At 41.2% G+C, this 7,500-nt stretch overlaps 1 long non-coding RNA gene across 2 annotated transcripts in view; it reads left to right on the top strand.

Annotated features, from left to right (window-relative positions):
* The window catches only part of LOC147163100 (uncharacterized), a 38,218-nt gene that overhangs the window by 15,566 nt on the left and 15,152 nt on the right, over nucleotides 1-7,500 (top strand). Inside the window, exons 2-3 of one of the 2 annotated variants that reach the window (XR_015097125.1) lie at nucleotides 1,889-2,058; nucleotides 3,018-3,087. The exons of the other annotated variant lie outside the window; for it this stretch is intronic. This is a non-coding gene — a long non-coding RNA (uncharacterized LOC147163100). The remainder of the gene's footprint in view (nucleotides 1-1,888; nucleotides 2,059-3,017; nucleotides 3,088-7,500) is intronic. 2 annotated transcript variants of the gene reach the window in all.

The following is a 7,500-nucleotide window of genomic DNA, read 5'->3' on the forward strand; positions in this document are numbered from 1 at the left end:
GTCATGGATACCTTCCGTTACGGTGTCAAGATAAAGCACCTAGCAATGAAACCCTCTGCATCTAATTTTGACCATCAACCCAATCATGCCTTATGGGCAATACGGTTGAAGTAGTTTGCTTTGATACCCATACACAATATGGTAGGATGCATGCAAGGAAGACACAGATATGGTTCAAATTTAAATTAGATGTACATATTGATGCAGTTCATATGTGGACACGCATAGGCTAACAATAGCCATAGCGGACCTAATTAAATGCACACAGTGACTGTGTGGACTGCTGTACAGTGGTGCGGAGTTCCAAGCTGCCACAGCAACAGTTCCTCTTGGCCAATTAGATGTTGCATCAAAGCCGGGGCAGCCGTAAAGCAGTGGGTTCACAGGCACCATTGTTGTGTACGTGGTTAGCAATCAGCCACACTCCCCGCTGAGATCTGTCGCCGCTCATACTGAAAAGAGAGTCACCTGACAACAGCTAGTACAGCAGAGGTCTGCACAACTGCTGCTGTGTGATCTTCCCCTAATGTGAATGTGACTGGACCAAAGGCCGCTGGGATAGAATTAATGTGATGTTAAAAATATCTATATATTTGAACCCCCAATGAGTTTTGGGGTTATTAGTGTTCGTTCAATCAAGCTACTGACATGTTTACTGTTCCATACTCAAAGTGGTATGTGTTAAAACCAATGATAACAAGTAAATACTTTTGTATGAATAATTAATATTATCAAACAGTTGCCTTCCAAAAGCATGGATTCAACAGCCTTCATTTGCATGGTTAATTTTGATACAGAATTGAGTGAGACAATTGGCTGTGGAAAAAGTATTTTTTTTTTTTTGCTATCTTGAAATTTTTCTGCAGCTTTGTATTCCGTTCCATTGCAAATTAACAATTTCACAGAAAGAAAATTAACAAGGGTACTTTATTGTGCCATAAATGTAATTTGTTTCAGTGGGTCCATGTAGTCAAATGTATACTGAGGTCACCTTGCAGGATTCTGAAAATTAAAAGAATAAAAGTGAATTCATGTTTGCTCGCCTTTCCCCAAATCTGCCAGCGAAACAGGAGTGAGTCAAGAATGGGTTTCCCAGGATATAAGGAGTTAGTCAGTGTTGGAGTACTGCCATTCTCTCTCTCAGCAGCCAATCTGCACCTCCCTCATTATACCTGAGGGGGTCAGAACATTTTCCATAGTGAAAAGGGGGCCTCTGGGACAGGCCTACCTTTTGCCTTTTTACATGAGGTAGACTTCAGAAAAAGAAACAGCAGGGCATTTTTGCATGCAAGGTAAAGGTTTGCATATAAGCATGTCTGCCTCCAAATTGAAGTTCGGGGTTTTTTGTGGGTTTTCTCTGGGTACTTCAGCTGCCTCCCACCTTCCAAAAACATTAATGGTCACTAAATTGTCAATAGGTGTTGATGTGAATGTGTTTGTTTGCTTTATGGTTATGCACTCCGGTTATGTATTTCTGGACTAAAGTCTTTGAAAAACGTTCCGCTATCTTGGACTGTAGGATACCTTTATCTCCAAGCTTGTGTTTGCTAGGTGACCTAATAACAACTGATTTACCACGTAAACAATCTCAATCTACACTTGTAGCCCTTGCTGTTGCCAGAAAAAAATTATTGTTAACTGGAAAAATAAACAAACTCTGAATATCGACCAATGGTCTAACCTCCTAAATCACATTTTAATGGAAAAAAATATTTGCTTTGAATAAAAAACAAATATCAAAATTTATACAAACATGGTCTACATACACAGAATCTTTTAATCTAAATCTGGTAACTTGATTCTACCTGTTAGTACACACCACATCGCTATAACTTATATTGCTGCTTCTGTATTTGGCATTTTGTAACTAATGATTGCGTTTTTATAGTCAGGAACCCAATTGCTACCAGCAGGATCGAGTAGACCGCATCAAATGACATCTTACAGTCACCAATTCCTCAGGAATCACTTCCGGCTGGCGCGGCTGGAGGTGGAGTGGGTGCGGGTGCCCTCGCTACTCCACTGTCCGACCCCTCTCCGGCACCGATTCCTTCCTTGGTACGGGGTGTCCCCGGAATTTGGGGGGCTAGCGGGGGCGGGGTCAGGGAGGATGGCAATATGTTGGGGGTAAGGGTGGCTGGGTGGGGGGGTTCTTAAGGTGTGTGTGTGTGTGTGGAGGGGGGGGGGGGGGGTTGGTTGGGGGTCGTGGGGGGAGCGGGGGCTGTGGGCCGGTGGGGTGCCTGGTGGGCCTGCCGTGCCCCGTTCTGCTGCGTTGGGCTTGGGGCTTGCCTTGTTGAGGTGGGAGGCGCTCCGGGCTCCTGGGTTTGCTCTCCAGCCGGTGGCCCCCGCGGGGCACGGGGATTGTGCCCTGGTGCTGGCGCGGCCTGGAGGGGCGACGGCTCACTTCTTTGGTGGAAGTTTTAATGCATGCCAGATCCACCACACCAGCATCTACCGAGATTCAAACAGAATCTGCTTCTACCTCTGGTCGCTGAATCGGTGGTGGCTGATGTCTGTGGATCTCACTCTGCTTCATCTATCCTTCCTTCCTTTCTTCAGTCTTTCCTTTGGTCTCTTGAGGTCTCCCTAATTTAGATGTTTCTGGGGTTGGTGAAATATTCTGGTTTGTAACCCTGTGGGTATTAGGTGGTGTCTGGTCTGTGCTGCATTTCACTTTTCTTTCCTTTCTTTGATCCTTCCTCGGGTCTCCCGACAACTTCAACGACTCTAGCGGGATTCTGAAGTATTTTGTTTAGGTGAAGGGTATGGGATTTTTAATAGGTTTCAGGTGAATTAATGAGCACAAACTCACACAAACGCACCTATGCACACACACACACAAGCACACACAAGCACATGTTCACACACACAAAAAAAAGAAAAAAGAGAGAGAGCAATGATGATGACATGTTGACGGTAAGATTACCAAATGAACAATACTGAGCGCTCTCAAAAAAAAGAAGAAGTGAATGGCTGTTTGTCTGGTGTGCCCTTCCCCACTTCTTACCCAATATCAGCTGGGATAGGCTACAGCTCATCCGAGACCCTAAGGAGGACACCCTGAAAAAGAAAGAAAGCGGATGGATGGTAAGTTGGCATCCAATTAAAATAGTACCACTGAACAAGAAACGATGCATTTTGATTCTCTTTTTTTTTGTGTGCCCATGCCAGATTAATGCTGCTATATATGTGTGTGTGTGGGTGTGTGTGTATAGATATTTACACACAAACACACACTCACTATTTTTCCTTCAGTTTATCATAATTACTGATTATGCAATGTTTCGGCCTGATGATTACTGCCCAGTGTTTGAAAGACTGAAGCCCTTAGTAAATTAGAGAATGATTATTGCAGAGCAAATCTACTTCATTTTAAAGATGTTAATTAGCAGTCTATGCAGAGGGTGTAGCCGCTAAAAGCACTAGTAACCTCACACAAGCTTCCAGTGTAGCCACACTCTAAATTGCTTACAGTGGGATTGTATGAAGGCTATATTTAATTAATATGCTGCAGCTATTTTGGGGCTAATGGAACTTATATTATTTGTAAGAGATCTAGTGAGGAGTCACTTAACAATCCATTAGGAGTGCAGTGTTTTAGGCACATTAATTGGATTAAATGAGCAATCTTATACAGTTTAGCTCAAATTTGATTTGACAAAGAGAATTCTTTAAAAAACACTAATGCCGATTCATGCAATAATGATCTATTTAATAGTATAGAACTTGCCGTGTGAGTCACAGCAAAATATTAGACATTTAGCATCTTGTTAGATTTTTTTTTTTACTTCTAATTTAACATTTTAAAGTTTTTGTCAAGTTGTCTTTTCATGACCAGTTGCAGTGTAGCGACATCTAGTGTCATGAATAACATGAAAGCCAGTCACAGGCGTCAGCAAATGCCTTTAAAGCCCCTGTTAAAATGTGTAAATTTACTTTAGAAAAAAAAGTCAACGTTTCTATGCATATCATAAAAAAATTCGAATATATGTATTACAATGTAAAAAACTAAGTTAATGTGCTTGCAATGAATGTCAATGCCTTTTAAATGAAATGTAACTATAAGCAGCACACATCTTCTGTCATTCCCTTTAAAAGCACTACTGTGGTAGGCTGTCATAACTTGGTTAAGGTTGCCCCCATCTGGCCAGTCACTCTATAAAACGCTTGTGGCTTTTGTGAGGGCGCCTGCTGCTGTTTTGGCTCACTTTTCTCTGCCTGCCTCTTTGCACTGTTGCCTTTCATTCATATGTACTAGTTTCAGAACGTGTATCTAAACTACTTGAATTTACTGGCGCGAAGGTGGACAAACATGGACTGTAGGTAGTTTTATTTTCAGTTCTACTTGCTTGACTCTTGTTGGAGAAAACACTTTGCAAAGCCAAATTCAAATACCATATTAATTGTATGTCTTTGGCGTATCATCTCAGAGCAAAATACCCTGCACAAGTCAACCCCACAGGGCCTCGCATATCGATGCTGCTGGAATGTGGCGCTCGGTAGAACTAAACCTGTAAGCGAGAACTTTTGAGAATTAGTTATTTGAGAAGAATGATGCCTGTGATATATATATATATATATATATATATATATATATATATATATATATGATTATGATTTTTTTTCAGCCGATCACCAAATTCAATCCGACGATATCTATTTAAAAAAACGGCAGTTTTTTTCCATAAACTTTTATTCTACAGTCGACCACTGCCATTTGCAAGAGATAGGGACTGCCTCAGCCCATGAATAGCGAAAACCCACGAATAACTGATGCCAATTGAAATGCATGGGGAAAAAATATCTTCAAGAAACAATGATAAACATTAAATATAACGGCTTATTTTGTGGAGTCGATGAATGACATTATTGATCGATCGGGCACATTAATACATTACAGCCGATCACCGTTATTTGCATAAAATGCAAATTATCGTCCCATCCAGTTCAAGCCAATCAGATCGTAATATATTCATATATCCCATCATGGAATCAGAATATTATTATATTTCTATATATGCTGTAGACCTTTTTTTTTTGTGGCGTAACACAGTTCCATACAGTGAGATATATCACTGTGATCACCACTGTTTTAATCTAAATCGAGCATTATCTAAAGGCAGAATGTCTGATATAGCTTTTAATGAAGTGGTTGCGACAAGATTAAGACCACTTTCACAATATTTTATCCACTACAGTGGACCCCCACATATTCGCAATTCGGCCTTTTGAAAATTGCAACATGGCCCAAATAAGTCATACAATTTTTTTTTATTGACATGGTAAAATACTGTCCACAGTTGGTGCAATATTTCTTTTGACTGCAGAATCTTTTTAATTGAGACATGTGAAAACACCAAATTGAACTCTGCGGCGGAAGGCAGTGGGCTGCTGTGTGTTTAAGATCCACTTACATACGCACGCACACACTCAACTTTCACAAATTTAACAGCAGCCATTAACATTCAACAGACAGAGATAATTTGTGAATTGTCAAAAACAAGTCCTAGTTTTATTTATTGGCAGAATACTCTCTTCTGAATTTTTGATGTATTGTATTGTAGGTTCTTTTTTTTTTTTATTGAGATCTGTGTTACCATACCAAAATAGTTATCTGTGCAAACCATACTTGTTGTATGGGTGGACGTAAGTAGCGCCATAGTTTCATCAAACTACGACTAAACACAGCCTCAAAACTAGTGGAATACAAACAACTGCTCAGCACAATGTCGCTAAACCTACCGTCTGATTGTGTTGTCACCTCATGGATTCGGCAGTTAAACCCCGACTGCTTCATAAAGAGATTCCTAATATTGTAACGCTCATAATTAATGAAGGTAACTTAATTCCATCTCCCATTTAACAGGCATCTTTGTCATATATAGCTGTCAATGGCAGTGAATAGGTTTTAAGGTGAAACAATCCTGCTGTTGTAATTTGCAGGCTTTCCGGATGAGCCCATTTTCTTGTGCATGGTCACTAGGTACTGACTGCTGCTCATCAGTATGAGAGTCGATGAGGTGAAGAAAAATTGTAATGATGGACACTGAGCGGTGGGAATCAGCTGCTCAATAAGCCTCCTTAATTGCTTAGCAACAGTCTTTCAGGGTCTCTCATTTAAGATCAAGAGTTTAGTGGACTGAAGGCGCCGCTTTGGAGAAATAGAGCTTGTGCCATTCGATAAGACGTCTGAGAAATGGGCTCTATCTTCCAACTCCTCTGTGCCCTCCTTCCATCCCCCCTTCTCTCTCGCTCTCCTTCTCTTTCTCTAGCTTTCGCTCACCCACCGCCCCCAACCCTTTCCTACAGGGATGATTATGTTACCTTTCAACTGCATGATGTATTCAGTTCACTAGATTATTTTCTGTCATCTCAGTTAATTGAATTCTGTCCATCATATATAGATGTTTTCACATTTGCATAAAGGTTATAGTGGTGAAGAGTGTCAAACCTCAATTTAGACAATGTCACTCAAATAAAATACGCTGTCCCCCACCTACACTCCCCGTCCACTGCTTTTCCTGGCTTTCTGGAGGTGGTATTTGGGCGGAATTTAAATAGATAGTGATATTCTTGGTTTGCGGTGGTTCTCAGATAGCCTACGTATAAATATGATTTTATTTTTAAATGGGCCGAAGGCTCTACTCTTGCCAATGTTTTGTTTTGTGAGAATCTTTCTGTGCTTTGCTGAGCTATGTGTGTGTGTGTGTGCATCTTGATGATCGCCATCACGGTAGCATTGTGGTACAGACCGCATGTAGGCATCACTGTCTTTTTGCAGAGGTTCACAGTAAGCACTCCCTCCTACTCCCCTACTTATTGTCAAGTGTTTGTAACACCCAGCCTACCAGTGTCGTGTGCAAATGTAGACCCACAGTGGGAGGAGTTTAGGGCCTACCTTGTATACTCTGCAAATGTACATTCATGCATAATAGATGTAAGCAGCGATCCACTGATTTAAAGCTCTTTTTCAATGACAGTAATCTGTCAGAGTGACAGAAGGAAACAGAGCACGATAACATGTCACAAAAGGAAACATTGTAAAGATGGAGAAATGACTCCGAAAACCCTGACAGTCATTTCACTTTTAATAATAAGTGTTCCGCAATATCCAATTATGCTTGCGTTTGAAAATTGATTCGCGTCTTTAGCGGCAATTTCCACATTAGACTCTTTCAAATAAACATCTATTACGTTTATGGATCACACAGGCGTGTGCTGACAGCGAGCAGCCAGAGTAAAAATAAGTCTGTCAGTCAATAAACGGGAGTGCGAAGGCGATGGACAGATTAGAGTGCTTATCTCTTTTCATCAACTGTGAATGCGGGCTGAATTTGAAGGTCAATATCAGAGGATTCTTCAAGCCAAGCAGGTGACTGGAGAGTATGGATCGGCTCTCGCTTGCCGCGTCCCTGTCTATCTTTGTGGGTAGGCTGGGGCCAATTTCACACTTGTCACCACCTCATTTGAGCCTACGGTTACAAGGACAAAAACACTATA

This window comes from Leptonotus elevatus, chromosome 14 (genome assembly GCF_054856555.1).
Source record: "Leptonotus elevatus isolate MCC_2025b chromosome 14, RoL_Lele_1.0, whole genome shotgun sequence".
In the NCBI taxonomy this organism is placed as follows: Eukaryota; Metazoa; Chordata; class Actinopteri; order Syngnathiformes; family Syngnathidae; genus Leptonotus; species Leptonotus elevatus.